This window comes from Achroia grisella, unplaced genomic scaffold (assembly GCF_030625045.1).
Source record: "Achroia grisella isolate CSIRO2021 unplaced genomic scaffold, CSIRO_AGI_Agris_v1 utg1245, whole genome shotgun sequence".
NCBI classification, from domain to species: Eukaryota; Metazoa; Arthropoda; class Insecta; order Lepidoptera; family Pyralidae; genus Achroia; species Achroia grisella.
In genome coordinates, this window is record NW_026712606.1 from 2,504,897 (window position 1) to 2,528,401 (window position 23,505).

Genomic DNA, 23,505 nt, shown 5'->3' on the forward strand with positions numbered 1-23,505 from the left:
CGGCATTTGATTTATATCAAAACACACGTCGAGAATCACGGGCCAATGTTCAAATTATTTTTGGATGAAAGTATTGGAGTGAAATTTATAGTGTTTTGTATGTTGTGTAGGGTCCGAAATTACTATATTAGTTTAACAAAAGAGGAAGGAAGGAATTTATTAGTAATGGCCATAAATGCTACCAATTTACGCTATCAGCTCGACCTTTTTAACCTATTACCCACAAAAGATTAAATGCCTTAACTTTATTTTCATCTCAAAAACTTCTACTGCTGCCCCGCCAGCTTATACCTTTCGTGCAGCCGGCAGCATTATTTCATTAACATCGATTAAAAAACGTGAAATGAAATTATACAGACAAACGCATTTCACCGGAACTTCAGACTGAATATACGTTACACAGGACACTAGTGTACGATGCACTAGTATAATGTAGTGAAAACTTACATTCATATTTTCAAGCTATGCTCCAGTTTCCAGCTTTGTGATCTTTGGCACGCCCTAATGGACACGATCGGTTAAATAAACAGTATGCTCCTTCACAGATTCCTCTCGGCCCGTGCCATATGCAGTCGCATTATACGGCACATTTTCTAAACAAATTGTTTTATCGCTACTTCTAAAGTGGATCTGCTCAGTCGCGTACGTAATTCTTCTCAGGCCGCATACAAACAGCCCCTAAGGAGGCGACAATCCTCACCGCAAACAATAAAAATATACATAAAAGTAAATTTGATACTTGAAACCGTGGACAGAGGGGCATGCAGAACGAAAAAAAACTAGAGATGGCAAATCGTAGTAATAGAATAATATTATACATCGGTATATTCTCATAACTCTATAAACCGTTACATATTTAACAGAGATCGTTGTAATCCAGTGGTTAGATATTCTATTAGACGTGGTCGTTAGTATGAATCTGGCCGAAGCTGGAAAATGTTTGTCAATTTATATTTCTAACTGATTCTCCGGTACTGGAAACGCCGTTAAGAAATCCATTTAATTTGAGAGACGACGGCAGGCTCACTCCAGCAACGTCTGATTTAAATATACCCATCGAAGTATAGCCTTTAATTCCCTTTATTCTTCACTAAATCGAACATTTTTAACAAATTGTTAAGGTATACTATAGACGAGTGATTAAAACATATAAGGGTGATAAAATATATAAATCTATATTTTTTAATTCACAGTATTGATATAATAAGAAGTTAATAAAAATCTCAATACTATTTAATCTACAAAGCTGAAACTCGCCAAGCATACTTTCTTATAGAGTGTAATTGATCAAGAATTTTATACAAGACGGAAGACAATTCATTTTAATTTTAAAAGCATAGAAAAATTAATTGCCTGAGTACTACTTTTTATTGTTAGTCGTAAACGTTACAATATACCTGCTCATATAAGTAAAGAATGTATTAGCACGTAAACTTGTGGGTGTAATCAATAAAGAGATAAGGGCGTAAGGAATTCTATGGTACAAAATCTAAGGTATAAGCCGAAATAAAAAATATAGAAATATTGGATTAATATGAAATTGATAATAAGTTAGCGTAATAACTCGTACTGAATCTGATATATTATAATTATATGAGAATATTAAAATTGACGCCAGTGAACTAATAAAAAATGTGATAAAAAGGCGAGAAATTTATCAAAACCAATAGTTAATCTGATATTTAAGAGGGGACGTTGCGGTGAGAAGTAAATAGGGTCTGTATTTTGAAATATCGAATAGCAAATTGCATTGTGCCGCTACTCAGGCGACGTTGAACGTCGACATGAAATTGGATTGCGTACTATCTAATAATTCTGATCGTGAGTTTCGGTGATGATATTCGTGACAGGTTGTACGGTATCACGGATAATGACAGTATCTATCGATAATAAATACTTAATAATATTCATTTAATGTTGTATATACATATATTACGATTTCTAATACGTGTATAAATTTATTGCTTGTTTTTAGTCTTGTTTCCGTTCCACTTACCAATTATTCTACTTAGGTGCAGTTTCATACATATTGGTAACAAAAACTATGCATTATTGTGTTCTGTTGGGTCATTTATTTTCTGATAGAAATCATACTTAATTACAGTTTGCTGCATTCTAATACAGGTTGTCAAAACCAGCTGCATGAGTCTGCGCTTGTTATTAATAAGATTTTATATATTTAGTTATATTGTAATAAGAAACTCTATTTGTAACATTTGTTTTTTAACATAATACATGTGACCAATGTGCAGTAGAGGTGCATAAAGTAATTAACCGTATTCCTTTATTACAACAAACAAATCATTGCATTTAAATTTATCTGACAAGTCAAAGTATACACCACTTACAAATAAATATTAATAAGGTTGTAACACACAACACCCATGAGCTTTGAATAAGATTAGCATGAGGTATAAGCAAGAACAATAAGCAATGATTCCGCGCATACACTTAGCTGAAATTGATCCGGTATAAATTATAGTGACAAATTGAGCCATTGAATAAACTGTCATAATAAGTGGATAGTTCGCTTTGAGTTATGTTCCGATGACGAATTTGTCGGCACCTTAATAAAACTCAAACAGCTATATATATTGGAATTTTACTAAATATGCCATAAAGTTAAAACTGCCAGTTTTTATTTGAAGTTATCCTGCAATTCATGACTTTGAATCGTAGAAAATTAATAAAATTAATTAGTAAAAAAAAAATCCTCTATATAAGCACACTTAAACGTAGGATGAATTTCAAACAGTAGGCGGACATCGGCCATTACTTGGATTATTACAAATGCTAAATATTTGTTCCCATTCATTCATAAAACGTTATTATTGGTAAGAAATAAGTTATGAAGTAAATATATTTTAGCACACATGTGTATATGTGTCTTGTTTTATAATGAATATATATTTTCTATTTACTACTGGCCAGAACCACTTTAGTAATTCGTATCTCGTCGATAGGATCTTAAAACTAATAATATTAGTATTTCGCAAAAGGGCCCGCAGAGCAGTATTATAAATTCCTAATTATTTAAAATCTATTTTTGAAAATTGTATATCACAACAAAACAAAAAGTCACAAGAAATAATTTATAATTATAATAACAACACCAAACCTTACAATAAATAGCTCTATATAAAATAAAATTTATGATGTTAGTAATTTATTTATTGTGTGAGAAATGTAATAATTGCGTTTTTGACAATCTCACGTCTATTTGTTTAAGATATATGAACATACGAGTAAATGCAAGGCAAAATAAATAATTATGTAGTTAAATTGTACCTATTCAACATAGTTGCGGCTCGTAAACAGTGGGTTAACGAGTAATTACTAAGCAGTAGGCACGTGGGAAGATCCCACGGCTTGCATATTGCTTTACTCTGATCGGGTGCACATAGGCAGCGATAACGCACTTTGATCGCGCATTCGCTACCAGAAACAATGAACCGTCGCATTACATTACTTGTCATAAAGTTGCTATTCAATATTCACCTACATAAGCCATAATACAAGGTGCAATATACGGTGTATAGGTATATAGGATGGAATTTCTAAGCTGGATTGCTACACTTATTAAGCAAACGCCCTGTAATGTGAAAAAAGAAATCTGTATTCTCAAGGCGATTCTGTTTACAGTTTTGTAAGCATAGATTTTGTAGCGATTACTGTTACAATTAAACACGATTATCTACTTTTTATGTAACATTTTAAATTCATTAAGCGAATTCGAGTCACGGTTATCACGCAGATTAACATGCGCTTCTCCGCTGTGAGTACTTAATTCTGTTAATAAATAGTAGGTAGTAATGGTAGGTATCGACCTAGCAACATGTTTGCAAAGCTTTAAACAAAATATTCCTGGAGAGTTATCTAAGTAATTTGTATGTATACTGAATTTTATAAATGTCTTAAATATTACAGAACTAGTAAAAAAAAGTGTTCTAATTCATGAGAATAATTTCCTAAAAATGATCACGTTCAATATTTATCGTCGGGAATCGTTTTACATAAATAAAATCTGTATTTAATATAGGATTAAATATTCATATCACGTTTGATATCGATCCATGTCTGGCATTGAGCTTGTAATTAAAGCGAGGTAAATATACTTAGACTAAACATTCCACATGTAAATGCAGTTGGCAAATATATTATAATGCGTGCCGAAAAATGTAGGTACACATAATTAGGTGTCTAGTACCTAAATAGATGTGGAAAATAGTTATGTAAAAAAACGTGAAACCTATAATAGCAGTAAATATCACTTTATAGACTAAATTCTTATTTTTATTACTATACTATTTTGTCACCTCATACTATGACCTGGATAGATGTACTTAAATGAAAGAAAAATATTTTAAATTCCTGCAATATGGAATGGTAAATTATTAAAGTAATTTAATGTTCCGAGAAGAAGACATATACATCTCAACTATCTGGGTTGGGTGAGCATTTCAATTACGCTTCGAAAAAAGTAATGCAATTTAGCAACTATTTTTATTACTTAAGAGACAAACTCATTATAGTTTAACTTTTTCAACGAAATAATTAAGATATAAATGTTAAGTAAATAATTATGTATTTATTAGTAGATAAAATGGGCGATAATTTAAAGGTTAAATTATAATATATTAATTTTTTCATTATCATATTCATATTTTCACTGCCAACCCCAAATGAAATGGGAAATGGCTAGCCAGAGAGAGAGATATTCATATTTTCAGTCATTCGCCATTACATTAATTTATACTTATTATAAATAACAGAGCTATAGAAAATATCATTTATCACTAATTTGTTGGAGTTATTGGAAAATTTAGTTGTATAGAATAAAGAAATATCCTGTTGTTTTTTATTAGAAGAAAAGTAAGGTACAAATTTCAACATTCTGAAATTATATCGACTTCTTTTCAATTGCTAAATACAGATATTTTTCCGTAACATAGGCTTAGTTTTAAATAATACTTATTATTAGTATATTACATTATATGCAATTACAGAACCTAAGTATGTTGATAATTACAGTATTTATTTCACTTGTATATATTGAACCAATGCGATTGTAAAGTTACGCAATAACATTCCCTAAGGTGGATAATACTGTATTCTATAGTTTAATTGAAGACTTTGATGAGATTTGTAAATTTTGACGTAGTGTTCGACAACTAAACAGTCTGATATGCATTGAAGCAATTGATTTTATTGAATTATGAACTAGGCCTGATATAATAAAATAAAATATCCAACTTTAAACTGCTGCTGACACATAAGTAAATAAGTTTTTTATTTAAGTTTATTTAGAGTATATCAGTGTTCACAAACTGTAACATTAGTGTTAGTAGATCTCTCTGAAACCTTGAGGGTTTACGGAATATTTTAATACTGCTGCTAGTTGTGACAATGTTTAGGTAAATCATTCCTTTAATTCATCCAGTTGCTATACGAGTATGTCTAATTCATTTAATTACTTCTTGCTATATGTTTACATAAAAAAGAATTAGGTTGCATTAATGACATGTGGCTGTGACGTGTGTATGGCTCAATTTTTATTTATTTCAGGCTACTAATAGACTATATTATAAATATCTCAAAGATTGACATACATTTGAAATATAAATATAAAATATAGTCCATAGAGACTACGTCACGGCAATGACTATAGCTATATGACATGGTTGCGCCGATGCACCACATACTAAGTACATATTCTAGGGGAAATGTAGGTATGCCAAGTGTTTTAGGTACCATATAGTTATTTTTTGATAATGAATCACCTCATCTGGGATAATAGTCTTGAGTATAAATAATGGACTGAAAAAATTAAGAATGACTAAAATCAGAGACAATCGTACTTTCTTTAATGGATATCTTTTTGCTACATTTTAATTATTTTCTGATTTAGTAAGGTATTTAGTATGTTGTGAGTAGTGGAAACTTAAAAACGTATAGTTGTTTCACGAGTAGGTAAGTATAACTGCAGAAGTTTGTCAAGCCTCTATAGGTCGTAAAACATCATAAAGCACATAGCATTGAGAAGTACATGATTCAAATAAAAATTTCTATTTTTATATACGAGAATACGGGAGTCGTAAGAGAAGTAAACGTGATGAATAGTTTCCACTCGATTTCATGAAAACATCCTTTTTACAACTCGTACAGAGACGTCGCGCGTACTGTAACCGGAGATAAAATAGAATTTTCTCGCAGGCATGTTTACAATTTTGAGCCAAGGATATGTCGGAACGAAGAATAAATCAATATTGACAGTTTGCCTATTTTCATAGGTCCCCGACAATGTCTCAGTAAATGCCGAATGCTTCTCCGAGGTGCAGATATATGCATTATAACCATGCGGCGCTATGCACGATAAACAATAGGACTATTGCAAAACATCGTAGTTTGAATACGAGGCATGCACGACTAGCTAGCTTATTTATGCCCTCAGGGAGCAAGGATGCCTTGTGCAATTACGTATTATATTATACCATAATTTAATTAAATGCAAACTTCTGTTCGAGGAACTTCATAGCAAATATCGAGTCAACAAGTGTGGTTGTTAATATTAAAACAAAGCAAACGCTTTAATATTTTATTCGTATATTGTGCAACCATGCTGTCGGATTAGTATCTTTATAGACAAGGTTGTAGTTTATTTAATTAACATTAATAATACATTCAGTTTTTTATTTACTTTAACAGACTTTAACTAGAGCGTTTTATGAATGGACCAGTGTACGCACATTGTAACCTTAGCTAGTTTCCGTACGTGATGTCCTCAGTACTTCCTTCATTGCAACATCACTTCATACAAAACAAATGACCTTGGATTTCTGGATAATACACATTCCAAAGTCTAGTCTACTAGTCTAGTTCCAAACTAAATATAGAGTGTGTACTAACAATTCTGATTTTGTTTATAGAAAATCAGACAAAACAATAGTAAAATTACAGAACACGGTGATACGACATCTTATTTCTTGCGTGTAATGCGTGGGAGGTACTATGCACGGGCGTCCAAGATGCGATGTGCTATTTCAGGAAAAATATATATAGTTCGAGGTAGGATCCATTATAATTTGAAACAGAGGCAGTTAAATGGCTACACAACATTGGTTACATTAATTGTGAAATTTGGTTTACAAGTAGTATTTAGGTAGAAGAATTATGTATGGGAAATTCAAGTAAATTAAGTTAGAATTATTATATTATACTAGCTATCCCGGCAAACGTTGTTTTGCCTTAGAATAAAAAAAAATTAGGGAGGAGGACCACCCCTAACATTTAGGGAGATGAAAAATAGATGTTGACCGATTCTCAGACCTACTCAATACGCTTACAAAATTTCATGAGAAATACAAGCCGTTTCGGAGGAGTATGGGAACGAAAACTGTGACACGAGAATTATATATATATATATATATATAATATAACAATCAAATAGCGTATCTACGCTTACGCTACTTTTATAAATATAGTGGCGGTATATAATAAGATGCTGATTATTTAAAATTGTTTCTAAGAGAACAAGAGATAACGAGTTCGCACTTGCGAAGTCATGGCAAACGTCTAGTCACATTATATGAAGGAAACACTGGAACAAAACTGTGTGAACTTCGAATTCAACCAAACTACAGAAATCTAACTTTATCTACAAGTCCACCAGAGCAAGCAATCACCTCGTGTACTTATAGGTAACATCAAGTCCTGTATTTGTTGACCCTGCACGTAAACCGATATGCACGTTTGGAGGGGTCAGCTAAAACAAGATACTGGGAACATAAACAAGTAGAGAACATCGGAACTCATGGGGGTTGCAGTGCTGTCTAATCAACTGGCGAAGCCTGCATAATCAGTAAAGCCGATTACTATCTGTATCACATGTAATATCGTTAAAAATATTGTTGATTCGATTACACAAAATCAATTATATGACACATATATTTCATAAAATACAATATATATATATATATTTGAAATAAAATGACAAAAAGTCCTATTTGATGGTTAGTGATTAGTAGGTGTGGTTTTTACAACACCTATGTAAAAATATAAATTGATATATATACACATTTATATCATTATACACTTAATATTTACTTTATATAGTGTCGGCGTAAAAATATATTATACAGTTAAATCATATTTACATATAATTAATGTAGTCGTGGTCAATTAGTTATTGCTGAGTTGTTCTGGCCAACAAATTTATCTATCCAAATTTTGGTGAGGACAATTTTGACATGTTAATTACATAAGAGAACAAAGATACATTCTATCTAATCTAAGCATTGTATTATTTTTATAGGATTGGAATGATTGTCCATTTGATGGTAACGGTCTATAGATAAAATCAACGTCATAAGCGTCACAGAATACACTTTACCTCCCAATAAATTTACAAGAGAATGGTTTGTATATATGTTTATTAGTGTATGCATATACCTACATCTTCAAACTGGAATGAAGCTCATTAGTAGAAAATATAAAGGTATAAAGTTGTACGTAGACATTAGAATCATTTAATATATGGAATTGGTATAAAGTTAATTTCAATGAAGACGTCACTTTTACGTAAACATACCAGTCGTTGATATTCCAAGTGCAGAAGGTAAATTATATACGTATATAAAAATAGTTATGTTTTTAGTGACTTCATATTTATAGCAAAATTAACAAAATAAAGATATATTAACGATATATTAATATAACGATGGAAATAATGTGTCGATTATGACTTTGATTACAACAAAATTATATATAGATAATTATAATTTAGTTGTAATCAAAGTCATAATCGACACATTATTTCCATCGTTTTATGATTTTATTGCACCTGGTATATTTGGTTAAGCTAATTTAATATTACTTTGTTTAGAAGGAGATAGGAAACAAATAAATAAATATTGATAGAACTAATTTTGTATTATTAATCTATTCATTCAATATTGGTAGAGAAACAAATAAAATCACGGTTCGTTATACAATTTAGGTTTAATTTATTGATTTCAGTGTCGACGAATAAGTCTATTTGCATTCAATTAAGCCAGATTGACAGAGCGATTTAGATGTCTTGAGGAAAAACGATTAATTTATGAATTCTTTATGCAATGTTGAGAAATCTCTTAAATTGCTACTATGTAATTTATATAATACATCTGTATTTTTTTTAATTCATATGTTAAAATAATTAATATAAAATTTCAATTTTAGAATTCTATATCGTATGAATATTTTAAATATTCATATAAATGAGAATGTCCGAATTACATGGAGGTCTATCCGTCGTTTTGTTCTTGTATATATAGGCAGTGATTGCTAGTATTTTATGGGAAATTAATTAGCTACAGGTTATTTTCTAACAACTATTAAAACGAAATTGTGCAATAAGGAACATAGAAATCGAATAGAATTACATGGTATGGAGATAGCATCTGGTATCTCAGGAATAACAAAGCGTGGAGCATCCACGGAATGATAATCTATTTATATGATGTTCGTAGTGCTGTTCCTGTGTATAGATGACAGTTACTACTGTCCATTAAGTGGGTTTGCCTCACCTTGCGTCCTATTTTAGTTACATGCAAATATCTATATAGATAGCAGAAAGCAAAATCGTTGTTTGTCGTTTTTATTTCTCCGCTTATGTACATGTACGAATTTTGATATGCTTTATATCATCATTGTGAGATTTTCCGAAAAGTTTACATGTTTAATACCTGTATTATATGAATTCCCTTTCACACACAGGTGGGTGGCTAAATAAAGATAATAGCTCCCTCATACAAACAGTCCGTAGATATTCCCATCTAATTTTATATTTCATGTGGGAACTCTAATAATTCACCCATACTCGTATCTCGCGAGCTACTCGTTATCTATCGGACAATTCAGTTAATCAAAGTCAGAAATAGAAAGGGTTGAATTGTCACCCACACATAACCACATTTATGGCAGTCTGTTATTTGAATCGTTATGAAAATTGGGGCCGCTATCTGACCGGTGATACGATTTTATGCTACGCCATGTATTTTATTTCTGTACACTCACGCTTGTAGAATAAATGTTCCTATTCGTGTAGTATTTTTTACCACTGCTACATACGTTAAATTGAATGTGTCATGGATATAATTGTTTATCTTCATGCCAGGACATTTACGAGGCAGGTAAAGAAAACTTATTGACAATGCATGCATTTTTCAGTGTTGCTTTTACATATATATCACTAGCTGTACCCGCGACTTCGTCCGCGTGACCTTTATATATCATCGTTCTGCTTCAAAAATGCATAATTTACAATTCAATCAACAGCCAAAAACTAAGTTTCAAACTACTATCTTTAAAATGAAGATACTTCCATACATACCATACATACATTACATCTCCCCTTTCAACCCCTTATAACCCTTTTTCTTGTTTTTTTTAATGCTACTTATATTAGTGTAATCATGTACCAATGATAAGATGTCGCTATACTGTAACCATTTATGGCTGATTCCTGTGGCGGTAGGTACTGATATTTTCTCAACAGCCTAAAAAATGGGTTTCGCATACAACATTTTATTTTCGTTAATTATATTTTTACGCGCTTAAACTTTTAAAAAATTCCTCTTTCAGTCTCTTATAATTTTGGCATTAAAAAGTAACCTATGTATATATCATTTAAAAGTTCAGAAGTTTTGGCTTTTAAGACAGACAGACAGAGTCACTTTCACTTTCATAATATTAGTAAGGTATTTATTTAAACTGACCCAAAAAAGCGTAAGAAAAAAGCTTCATCGTTCTAGCTTATATATGACGAATTTATTTAAAAACTTTTATCTGCTATTTTATTTTACCCCTTGAATGGTGACAATGTGATATTTACAAATTTAAATGTCATATTTATTGATATTTAATAAACAGTTTAAACATTTCTTTAAATTCTTTTGAAAATTGGTGGTCCAGTTGGCCAATAACATAATAAAATTTTGTTAAATCAAAATAATAGATGTGATATTCTAAATTGCAAACTATCCCTCTACTTGCTGACTCTACTCAGAATGGAGAAACGTGTATTCCGAACCTGAATAGCTCGGATGGAACGGTAGATGTTGTTTCTTCCAAGGAAATGTTGTTCATATGTATTGACAACATTTTTAATATTATATGTTGTCTTGTCCAAGAGCAGGGTCATCAGTTATACTATACCAGGATTATAATGTATTTATAAAATAAAATTGCAGAGCAAACGTTTATTCATTTAAATTCATAAGGAGACAATGATTATATAATAATCAGTTGTGTTTCCGTACAATTATGACATATATGTTTATTTATGACATATGAGCGTTAACAAGTCGCATATCTAGTACAATAATGGTGTAATTTAGAAATTAAAAATTTTTGAAAATAGATTTAACAACACAATTATAATACGATCGCATTATTATAATAAGTGTATATTTAAATCTTGATTTCGTAAATATCTTTAAGAATAAATTATGTATTACGTTTTCGAATTTTCGATTACCTTTTTTATTTTGCATTAGTATATATTAATCATGAACTTATTTTACGGGGTAACCGTAATTATATATTCTGCATTTATTTAATAATATAATTCGATTTAAAAAATGTAATAATAAAAGTTTATACCATTGTATTCCAGGGAAATATTTTACAAATGCAGTATGTCAGCTTATTTGCTGTGGTAGTATATAAATGAAGTCCCAGAAATATGAGTTGCCGATGAATTATATAACTATTATGTTTGTGTTATCCGTATTTGAATATTATTCAAAAAAGTTTTTATCTAAATAAAATCACACAACACAACAATAATACGATCGCATTTTAAATCTTGATTTCGTAAATATCTTTAAGAATAAATTATGTATTACTTGAACATGTTTATTTCAAGTATATACTTTCTGACCTGATTAATATTTTACATAAAACTTTAACGAATCCCCTCTCAGAATTTACTCTGTTAATTGATGAAAACCGCATGAAAAATGCATTGAGTAGTTTTTGAGGTTATCGTTAACATACCTATAGACGTCTTCTGTTTTATAATATGTACAGATTTATTATGAATATACATGAGAAAATTTATGATTGAGGATATTGATATTATGCAATTATTCATATAATAGGCATGTTCATTATATAATAAATAACTTAAGCTAATATGTAGTTATATAATATTGCTTAATTAAGTAAGGTTGACAAAACAAGGTTACAATAGTATTAGGATTTGTTTCAAATGGCTTTCCTTTATTTAATTCGCCCTTAAAGTTTTGTTTAGAGAGATCTTCGACAGCCGTTACAAATATAATTAATGGTTTAGTAGCTACGAAACTCTTTATACTGTACGACTAAATAACATTATATAAACATTTTAATTTTTATGTAAATTAACAGTTTCTTAACTCTATTATTTATTATTTACGCATATTAAGTGTAATAACAGCCGCAGTACTATAATTTGTACTAAAACTGTGTGTTCTAGTAAAAGTTTTTGAAAATTGAATATTTTGTATAATCAGATAGTGGTTGTTGTGGTGTTGCGTAAATTGCTTAGTATACACACCATTATCATAGTTATTTTATCTGTAAATCTGTAGCTATTCGAATATTGTTCTATTTTTATCTCACAATTAGAAAATGGCCAATACAAAATCTCGTTTACGGAATATTATTAATATAATATAATGCGTTTTAGGATATATATATAGATCTCAAGCGCAGAAATTCAAATGGATTGTAGTGAGTTCAGAAGACCCTTCCACATACCATTGAGGCCTGAAGATACAAACGCTGTTTAAAAATATTGACACCATTCCTAACATAAAGAGAATAAATTTATTAATCACATCATTAACCTTCATACATCAGTTTCAAATATAAAAGTTTATATAGACCTAAATGCATTATAAGTTCACGGGGTCAGTACACACAGTCACAGTCGTAGAGACTGCAAGGTAATAATAATAGTAATAACCTGGGACAATTTACACAGCGCCATCTAGTCCAAGCTCAGCAGAGCTTGTGTTTTGCTGCTAGATATCTGATAGAAATTTTGATGTACGTGTTTTTTGGAACTACACATACCTATAATAAGATACATTAAAAACACCCAGATGAATACAAAAACGTTATACTCATGAGTACAAATAATATCGTAGTACGATAATCGGTAGTACCATCGGTAGCAAGATGTTATGCTAATGCACTAGATCAACGCGATTCCCTCCAATCGATCCCCCGTCTAATTGAAAAGGGGATCCAAATTACGATGGCCTGAACCTAGGTTTGAACCCCTAGCGCTGCCCTCAGACAGAAGTCTTATCCATCAGGCCTTGAGCCATTTCATAAGTCCTTCCTCGAGTTTGGAGTGCCATATGCACTCGCCTCCTATCGTCCCGTGAAGCTGTAAAGGCCAACTGCGGCCAACGGCATTAGAGTAGTCCGAAAAAAAAAGTGTCTGGTAAAGTCGTGTGTCGTGTCGTGTCGTGTAATCGGTACCGCGTCTATATCAGAGTGGCAGACGGCAGATCGCGTGCGTGTCACCCAGAGCCTGAATAATGACGTCGGGTGACATTTAATTTCGGATACAAAAGGCTCTTTATGCTGTTTACCCTAATCCATTTAGCCTCAGACCCTCCCTCCGCCCCGTCGCGGATGATATTGGCAGTGAAGCTTTTAACGCAGTATCTTTAATTATATTAACGCTTCATCGGATGTATAGTTTATTTAACTGATAACCAAGTGATTAGTTTACAATAAAGGTTTTATACACATTATTAAAAGACGTATCAATGAAGTGAGTGGTTAATATATCTTGAGGTTATGAATGTATCTAGTTTAGTAGATCAAATGACTCTATGTTTTATTTATTAATTTTTCAATTTTATGTTTTTAGAGAACAGTAATTAAAAATAGTATTATGTATAGTATTATATATAGTATATAATCTACATAGAAAACACCTAGACCAATACAACAATCATACTCATGAATACAAATGTTTGTATCGCGCGGGGAATCGGATCCACGACCGACGGAAGTAAAGGGGAGTGTTAAACTGCTAAACCACCGAGGACGTCAATATTAAACATACTTAAGGTAATATTAATTAACTGGAGTCAGATTCAAGAACCACCATCCAACTTGTTAGAAGGTGGATTGTGTCCAATGATATGAACAAAATTACTAGGTACTGTTTAGGTCATCCAGTTCTAAAAATAAATGTCTACTACTTGTACTGTAATTAAGTATGCAATATAATAATAGTATTGACGGTCATTTAATAATTGTTAAAAAATGTCTAATTGCATTATGTAATGAGATACGTGGACATGTAGACGTGAAGGTTACTAAATATTTAATTGCATGTCGTATCAGATATATGCATATAACAATTACTTCATATATATACTAATCTTGTGTGTTCTGTTTGATGATAGCTATTATCCTGAACAAGGTACTCCTTATTAATTAATTATGCTGTTCAGACGGCAATTAATATCCATACCTACTAATATTGAATATTAGTAGGAAATAATAACATACGAATTACGAATTGTGTCTATCTTTTGGAGAGTTTTCGTGACTAAATGGCTGAACAGTTCACAAAATGAAGATGGATATAGGTAATTTTATTTATCTCAGAACAAAATGAAACCAAGCTGTAAGTAACAGCTAGTATAATAAAACGAAAGCGTGTCTGTCTGTTACTCTTTCACGATTACACGGCTAAACTGATTTAAATGCAATTTAACGTGAAGATAGGTTGTATTTTGGGGACTGAAACAGATGATTTTTGTCTTAAATAATGCAAATGATATGGCAGTAACAGCTAGTTGTTACGAAGCAGCAAGCTCTTAGTGTATTTTTCAACCAAATATCTAATTATCGTAAGTGCTCTAAGGGTGACATTTGGCGGTAGAGTACTTAAAATAAACACAATTTGCAATTCCATTAACATTATTGACTTACTTCCCAATGAAAGTAGATGGATACATTTAATATTGTAGAACATTTGACTTAAATTAATATTCATATTAATTTATATTTTGCAGAGTGTATATTTAATTACAAGAAGTATAATTTATGATACTGAAACTAAAATATTTCATTTATATTTTTATCTCAAATAATATGCATATTTAAAAGAGAATAAATTTATTAATCAAATTATTATCCATCATAAAATGTAGGATAATAAAATTTAATTATGGTACTTTAATTTTGTATTTAAGAAAAGTTGTTTATGTCTACGAATAATTTAATATTAGCATTTCAATTAAGTTAATACCTGTGTTACTTTTATGTCACAAATATTAGAAATTTCTACATTAATTACTTGTTACATTATTTTATTAATAAATAAGTACTGAGTGTAACATGAATATATAAAATAAAGAACTGTTTTTAGATTTATATATGAAATCCGATTATCTGTCATTCAACAATTGACCTTAATTTCAATCAAATAGACTGCTACGCATTTATAAAAGCTCGAGTACATTAATTAAACTCCCAATTTCCTGATAACAGTAATTTTAAATTCGCTTACGATTATGAAGAGTCCTCTAACGATTGCTTTTGTAGTCACGATCTGTAAAGACAAGAATTTAATTAATAAAAATGTAGCTTGTAACTCTATTAGGATTAGGTATTGTCTTAATAATTATGAGTTTTATCATTCTAAATTTTATTACTCATCATAATCTGCTTCTTCCTTATCCCATTTATTTGGGGTCGGCCTAAATTTTATTACTATTTACAGTTATTTCCACTATTAGTATGTACACGCAACTGTATATGCGTAAACTTTTATCCATAATTTCACCTCTTCATATCGTTTTTTAATATAAAGCATAGGCTTTATATAACGGCATAGTGCCCGTCCATGTGATACAATATATATTGTATATTCATATTAAAAACGTCATTAAAATTCTTTCAGGCGTTTAGTTATGAAAAGGCAACAAATAGCCGGATGGACAGGCATACTTTCGTAATTATAATATGAGTATGAATGGGTGATAAAATAAACAAAAATATAATTTTCTTAATGTTTTTTATTCTAGACGCTGCCCCAGTGGAATACAGCCTATGTTACATGCTGGTAATGTCACTTACAATACGAGCCAAGAATTTTTTATCCATTAAAAAGAAATAAAATCTCTCGTCTTTATAGTATTAGTAGTGTAGTAGAGAATTAAATAGATTTTATCTATCATTTGATAATTTTATATTTAGTACATTAGTTAGATTATCAAACTTTATTTATAACAATAGGGTACCGGAGATAGCGGCACCCCATAGAGCTGAAAAATAGTAAGAATAATGAGAACAGTTTGCGAAATATTTGCGTCATTGATCAAATAATCGTGGCTATACTTTATACTATTATATGTGGCATGAACAAAGAATGAATTTAAACGATATATTAGATATATACGAATAGAAGTATATGTAATATATAGATTTAGAGAGTAATACGTCTAAAAACGTCAATGACGTATTTTAGACAAGGTAGTGTAAATGGACTCTTTTATCTATAGACTAATAAAATATAGTACAAAAGGTGTACTTAAGGCTATAGTATAATCTCTCAGGTATCTACCTTTTAGGAAGTGCGGATATATCGAGTTAGCGACTGCATTATAATATGGCCAACATTGATAAAATAATTTGTCATACAATATTTAATATGTGGTCTTTATTGTCAAAATATAACATGGAGATTGTGTTTTGACGTTAATGGTCTGTTAAAATGAAACTGAAATATTTTACACTCACGGAAGCCTTTTACTCGTATTTACCTGTGAATTTTCAACTCTTTCCTAGTAAATGGTATTATGTCATACTAGAGAATAATGCGCAAGCCTTTACAAATCTTGGAATTTAGACATAAGTAGACGTATTTATTAATATTACTAGTTGAGTCCGAGATCTAGCATGTTTAGAGTTCGGGATAAACAAAAGTTTGTAACTTTTTTTGTTTGTGATCAAATTGTAAACAAATAGGTACTAACTGTTGTTGTGTTTTGCTTGTTGCAATACATGAAAACCACATTCAAATTTATCAGAATTAGTCATTAAGTGCATAAACTCAAACATACATAGACAATTATCCTAAAACAAAACATATACAAATTTGTACAACATGTTCAAATTGTTTTGTTTGAAACAATACCTAATTAATGTACAGATAGAGCTTACAAAAATATTATTAATATCTATTTTGTGTTCTTATTATTTGGCTGTCTTTCATACACAGTTTATAAAAAAATGCACTGTGTTCCGTGTGCATGTGATTTAATGCGACAAGTGACTGTTTTATTGTGTCTGTGTATCAGAGCCAGTTGGCAGGGGCGTCCACAAGTGACACAACTGCGAATAATTCATGAGCCATGCGAGAGGGCGGCTTCAGAGGTGGCACTCTTTCTAGTGTTTTGTAATGACAAGCCCGATCCCCCATTGTCTCGTTATTATGCAAAACTTGACGTTAGCCCAATGTTCTATGAACTGCATTCAAAAGGTTATTAGAATGTAGGTCTTGTTCTAAACATCGTCAAGGGCAAATGTTTGTATTTTAGGAAATTATTTGTATTAGACATTGCCGCTGTACAATTTAAATTTTATATAATACCTAACCATAATGCACCAGAACAATGAAAGAAACCTTGAATTCGTTACAATGTCATATTATTGAATAACACAAAATTACATGTTGAAGGTAATATTTTCATTATCATGTAGACTTAATTATGTATAGGTTACATACGGTTTAATCCTGTGTATGTTGTTTGTAACCTTTTCACTACTAAAAGGATGAATCTTAATGAAAATTAAGGTAAAGACGTTCACCAGGAAGGATGTTAATCGAACTAGGCAAGGGAGAGCAATATATATTATTTATTATCGTTGAAATTAAAAAATACATATTGAGACTTTAGTTGTCGCAAATTACGTTGTCTCCATGGTTAAAAAAATAATTTATTTTCCCAGTCGTAATTAACGATAATAGAAAAGATATATCATAAAAGACAAAATATACAAACAAAACACACGTCTGGTGCAATATATAGTGACAGAAGATGATGGATGGCACCGATCCGTACTCGATTGTGAAGGAGCATCTACCGGGATTGATCAATTTGTCTAAAAAATTGACGTATTTTACATAGAAAGAAGTCCGACTCGACCGCGATGAATCGTTGGGAATTGAATAAAATCAATCTTTTCTGTCACTCAATTCCTTTTTGTGCGTTCCGTCTCCTTCGGTAATTGCGAATGATATGAATTGGAAATAATATACGACCTCTTAGCACAACCATTATGTAGTATTATGTTTTGGACGGGCTTGCAAATTATCTTTATTCATTTCAGTTATATACATAATTAAATTTGTGTTTCTATAGACTACCATTTAAAGTGTACTGTTATGTTTTAGTGTGTCTTATTACTTCTTAGTTCAACATTTAAATGCTTAATCATTCCATATCTCAAGAACTGTTTAGAAGGTATTGCATTCTTGATAGATGTTTGTACTTGCCATTGTTATAAATTGGCTATATGTCTTTATATTAAATATTTGTTCTGAAAAATTAACTATGCAGTTTAGTAATAAGTAATCATAGTATAACAAATTAATTTAAAAATACTTTATTTATGTAGACCATTTTAGCCGCTTATGAACTTATAATTTTTAGTAATATTCTTTTTTTAAAACAATTTATGCTTTTTAATTCCTTTTGATGGAAAGTGGTAACCATAGTCTGTATACAAGGACAGCAATATGGATGTGACAGAATACATCATGGCTCACGTGGTAACACTCATGTATTGCCATTCCAGTGAACAAGATGTCAAGCCTCCATATTCTGTCTTTTCACTGATTTCGGTATATTGTATCATAGACCAGTTGTCTGAAAGAGGAAACGTTAGGACCTATGCCCAATATATCCTATATTGTTAGTAATAAAATTATTACCTCAGATAAGGTTTTCTTCTATAAAGTCACTCGTACATGTAAGCCTTATTGCGCGGTTTATTTAAATTAAGGAAATACTTTCAAATTAGCCCTACAACAAATGCACAGAATGTAAACAGTTTCTCACAGTGTTTGGTGTTTAATTACCTTAACGGTGTTACTCAACGCGACATTGAAACAATCCCATTACATATTTCACAACGACGCGTAAACCCGAATATCTAGTTATTGTCTCTTCACAGTGAGCAATGTATTGTGATGGGAACCAGGGCCGTACTTAGAAAAATCGGGTCATTGGGTCATTACATAAATGAAGACTCACCATTAATTATAATAACGAAATTCACTGTCACTCATTTTAAAAGTTGGAGTTATGATTGTTCATTAGATATTACAAGTTTCGTATTTCAAATACCAGTAACGAAATTAAAATGTAAGGAAGGAAACATAGAGTATTGAAAACTAGCTGACCCACATATATCTCAGGATAATTCACACAGCGCCATCTATTTTCAAGCTAACCAGAATTTGTGTTATGGGTACTAGACTACTGATACAAATATATATCTTTGATAAATTTATTTATGTAAATACATACATAATATACACAGAATACACTCAAATTGATACAAGCAATCATGCTCATGATTACAAATATCTGTACCGTGCGAGGAATCGAACCCGAGACGAAACGAAAATAAGTAATATTGATTTTAATTTACTAGATGATTTATTTACATTATAAAATTATTCATGCATAGACATGCATTCCATATTGAGGTTTCTTTTTCAGATAACAGATTTAGTTTAGTCTACTTTTATTTTTAATTGGATGGATCGGTACGCTGACGGGGCAAACATGAAAGAAAATATAAGGACGAAGTCAGAATAAGAAGTATTGTACGGAATTAAGCAAATGGTACATCGATAGCAATAAGGCCTATATTAGCAATTCAATGCAACGGAGGGCCGGTTTTATCCCACATTAGTAGACACTAGACTACATTAATAATATGGAACACATATATATTACTTTTGTAAATGGACTTTAAAATATCTTGTTGAGGAGTAAGTGGATAATGCAGTAGGTAGATAATAAGTAGCTCCTGGCAGCTACTAGTAATCAATAATAATTTTGTTTATCTTCCGTTTTAGTAATTGAAATCAACTATCTAACCCATTCACCGTGGGCTATGTTTAGAGTAATTTTATTGTCGAGATAAGCTTTTCCGATACAAACACGTTGGTTTGGTATTGCTTTTAAGTAAGGTGTAGCGTTTATTTATTATGGAGATTGTATTAAAACAGTAATAGTCAATTTGCATATTAATGAATACAAATTTGACTATATTTAAGTTAGATACTTGAATAAATTAGTAAATTAATATTAAAATATCTAAAATGTCAGTAAAATAGAATGAAATAACTTTAGTTATTTATGGAGTTACAATTGGTAAGTGAAGAGACCGAAGAAGTAATCATTATCAAAAAGAAATGTCAGTTCAATATTCCATGTCTTCTCTTTTCAAAAAACATATTAACATGTTTGGAATAAATATAATAACCTATATACTTTTAAAAATACTTTAACAAAATAAAGAAATTGTAATTGTAAGAAAGCAATTTGAAAATAGAACAATTACAATTTATAATTGTTCTATTTTCAAATTTCTTACGGCGCGGCGTGTATTTAAAAAATGAGCGTCAATTGAATATTTGTTTAGTAAAGAATATAATATGTATTTGCACACGTTATGCAGCCACAAATTATTTACTTAGCAATAAATAAATCTTACAAAGGTGTTTATAGTTTTTTTTCGATTAATTAATCAATCATGTTTAAGCGTGATCTGTCTGAAGCAAACTATGATTGATGCAAGTCATTCATAAAACATCTTACGACATAATTAATACATCTTATCAATTCTTGTGATTGATGTATGAATGTGTCACTTACAACTTACGATTTAAGATTCTGTCATAGAAATACTAACCTAAGTTTATTTTTATAACCCTAAATGTTTAAACTAATATTATAATAAGAAAAGTTTTACTTTTAATATTTTAACTACAATTATTTTAAGGGATAGGATTTCCAAAATACATTTTTTCCTTTTCCAATAACTCTTTCATATATGAAAATCTATCTAAACACCAATTATAAATTCGGAAGTAAGTCTTTGTCTATCAGTCTGTTTCTTACCTACTAAATGGTTGTATGAGTATTAATCACGGAGGATATACATGGGATAAGATATAAATAAGATAAGGCAGTTAATAATTGGCCTCGGTGGTCTATCGGTAGTAAGGCAGTGTACTGACTGTCTTACTTGTAACGGTCACGGGTTCAATTCTTTGCACGGTACAAACATTTGTATTCATGAGTCTATTTGTACCGGTATGAGAGTTTTTTATGTTTAATATGTATTTATTTACTAAAACAATACATAGGTACCTATTTATTTATATTAGTTGTCTAGTACCTATAATACAAGCTATGTTTAGCTTAGGACCAGATGGCGCTGTTAACTGTCCTGAGGATATTATCAATAATAAATTATCCTAAAATCATATTAAGATTTCAGAAAATGTTATAATTACGTGGTGATGACATGTTGAATGGAAAGAATAGATAATTAAATCAAAACCGAGGTTAAGTTTTGTGGGGCGTCTAAATAAGGGACGGCGCGGCGGGATCAGTCCGCGTCGATCAGTCGGCGCCACCCTGATACTGATTGATGTTTACCATCCATGAACGGACGCTGAAATCCCGATATCAGCTCCGGCTACTCAGTAATATTTTAAAATTCTACGATGTGGTAATAATTTTGGCGTTGGATTATATTTAATATTAAGTTATTGTTTATATATTATAGTACTAGCTGTTTCCGCGACTTCGTCCGCGTGGAATTTAACAATGTTTTTCTAAAATGAAAGTAGTCTAAGTACTCCTTATTATATCAGCTAATAAAAGTCCCGTCAAAATTGGTCCAGGCATTTTAGCGATTAGCCGGAGCAAACAGACAGACAGACAGACAGACAAAAATTGAAAAATGTTATCTTGGTGTATGTACCGTAATTATATTCATATGCATGTAGTAAAAAACAGTTATTTTAATATTACAAACAGACACTCAAATTTTGTAAGGTATTATAAATCTATGGCCATACACACACTACTTCTGTATCATGAAAATGGAATAAAAAATAATGTGTACGTATGGCGATTAAAACAGTAAATGACATATACAATGCTCTATATATTTAATCATTTATATGTATAGGTGTGTTACTTATAAAACAATTAAATATATTTTAAGGCAAGAGTTTTCCAAAGATACATCGTAAATAAATAAATTTTATGTCTGTTTATAATCTGTGTATATGTTATTATTATTTACGTCTAATATAATTTTAACATTTCTTTCATTCCAATCATCTACCACCTTCGGTCTTATCTGCTATACCCGAAGGTTATCTGGAAGAGATTGCTAAAGCGATAAAGTCCATCTCTATAGAATTGTTTATTATATATCATTTCTGGTACAATAAAGAGTAATAAAAAATAAATAAATGACGTATACCACAAAGCACATCGAATCGATTGTGTGAAATACACAATTTTTTCTGAATCTTTTGGAGTAGTTTTTCAAATTTACAATAAACTTTAAGATAAGTAAAATACACCAATTCCTTCAATAAAAACAAGCCTTTTTCAGATTAGCTGTCTTTTGATTCTATGTAAATGTATAAATATTATATTGAAAACATTTTTAGTCTCAGATACTATTCATGCTTATAATATTTAACTTACCCGTCTAGTGAGGCCCTTGAAATGTAATTAAGTGTTAATTTACAATTGCCCGCCTCTTTCTATTATAGAGCAATAAATGCATTTTTATTACATTATTATATAGAGCAATTAGTTTTATAGATAGAATATATAGAGCAATTAATTTTTATGCTCTGCCAAATGGCTACTAGATGGACATACCCGTCAAGGCCGTGTCAAATGTCAAAACATGAACACCTTCAGATGTCAATGCAATGCAATGTAGAAATACAATGCTCCTATCTATTATGATCGGTTTAATGTCAGTAAGTTAGCTAGGCCCTACTTTTGAGGTGTTAATAGCTGTCCTAATGTTGCTGACTTGTTGTGACTTATGGATAACTAAGGTATTACCAATTACATCGCCACATGCAATCCTTACTAATATTATAAATGCTGAAGCAACTTTGTCTGTCTGTCTGTCGTGCTTTTACGCCAAAACTACTGAACTATTATCCAGATTCTGCGAAAGGACATAGGTTACTTTTTAATGCGAAAAAAGGGTTGTAAGTGGTTAAAAGGGGAGATGAGAGGTTGTATGGAAGTATTGACATTCTTAAAGCTAGAAGTTTAAAACTTATTTTTTAGGCTGTAAAATATAATATTCAAAGTTTGTAAAAAAGTTACCCTTAAGGTGGAAAACAAAATAAGTAATGAAAGTTTGTATGGAAATTCGTTA

The 23,505-nt window shown here is 30.8% G+C and overlaps 1 protein-coding gene across 2 annotated transcripts in view; it reads right to left on the reverse strand.

Annotated features, from left to right (window-relative positions):
* Positions 1–23,505, reverse strand: part of LOC131854735 (uncharacterized) — a 151,590-nt gene that overhangs the window by 58,940 nt on the left and 69,145 nt on the right. For both annotated transcript variants that reach the window (XM_059205879.1, XM_059205876.1), the window contains exon 3: positions 15,566–15,607. The gene's annotated coding sequence lies outside the window, so the exon portion shown is untranslated. The remainder of the gene's footprint in view (positions 1–15,565; positions 15,608–23,505) is intronic.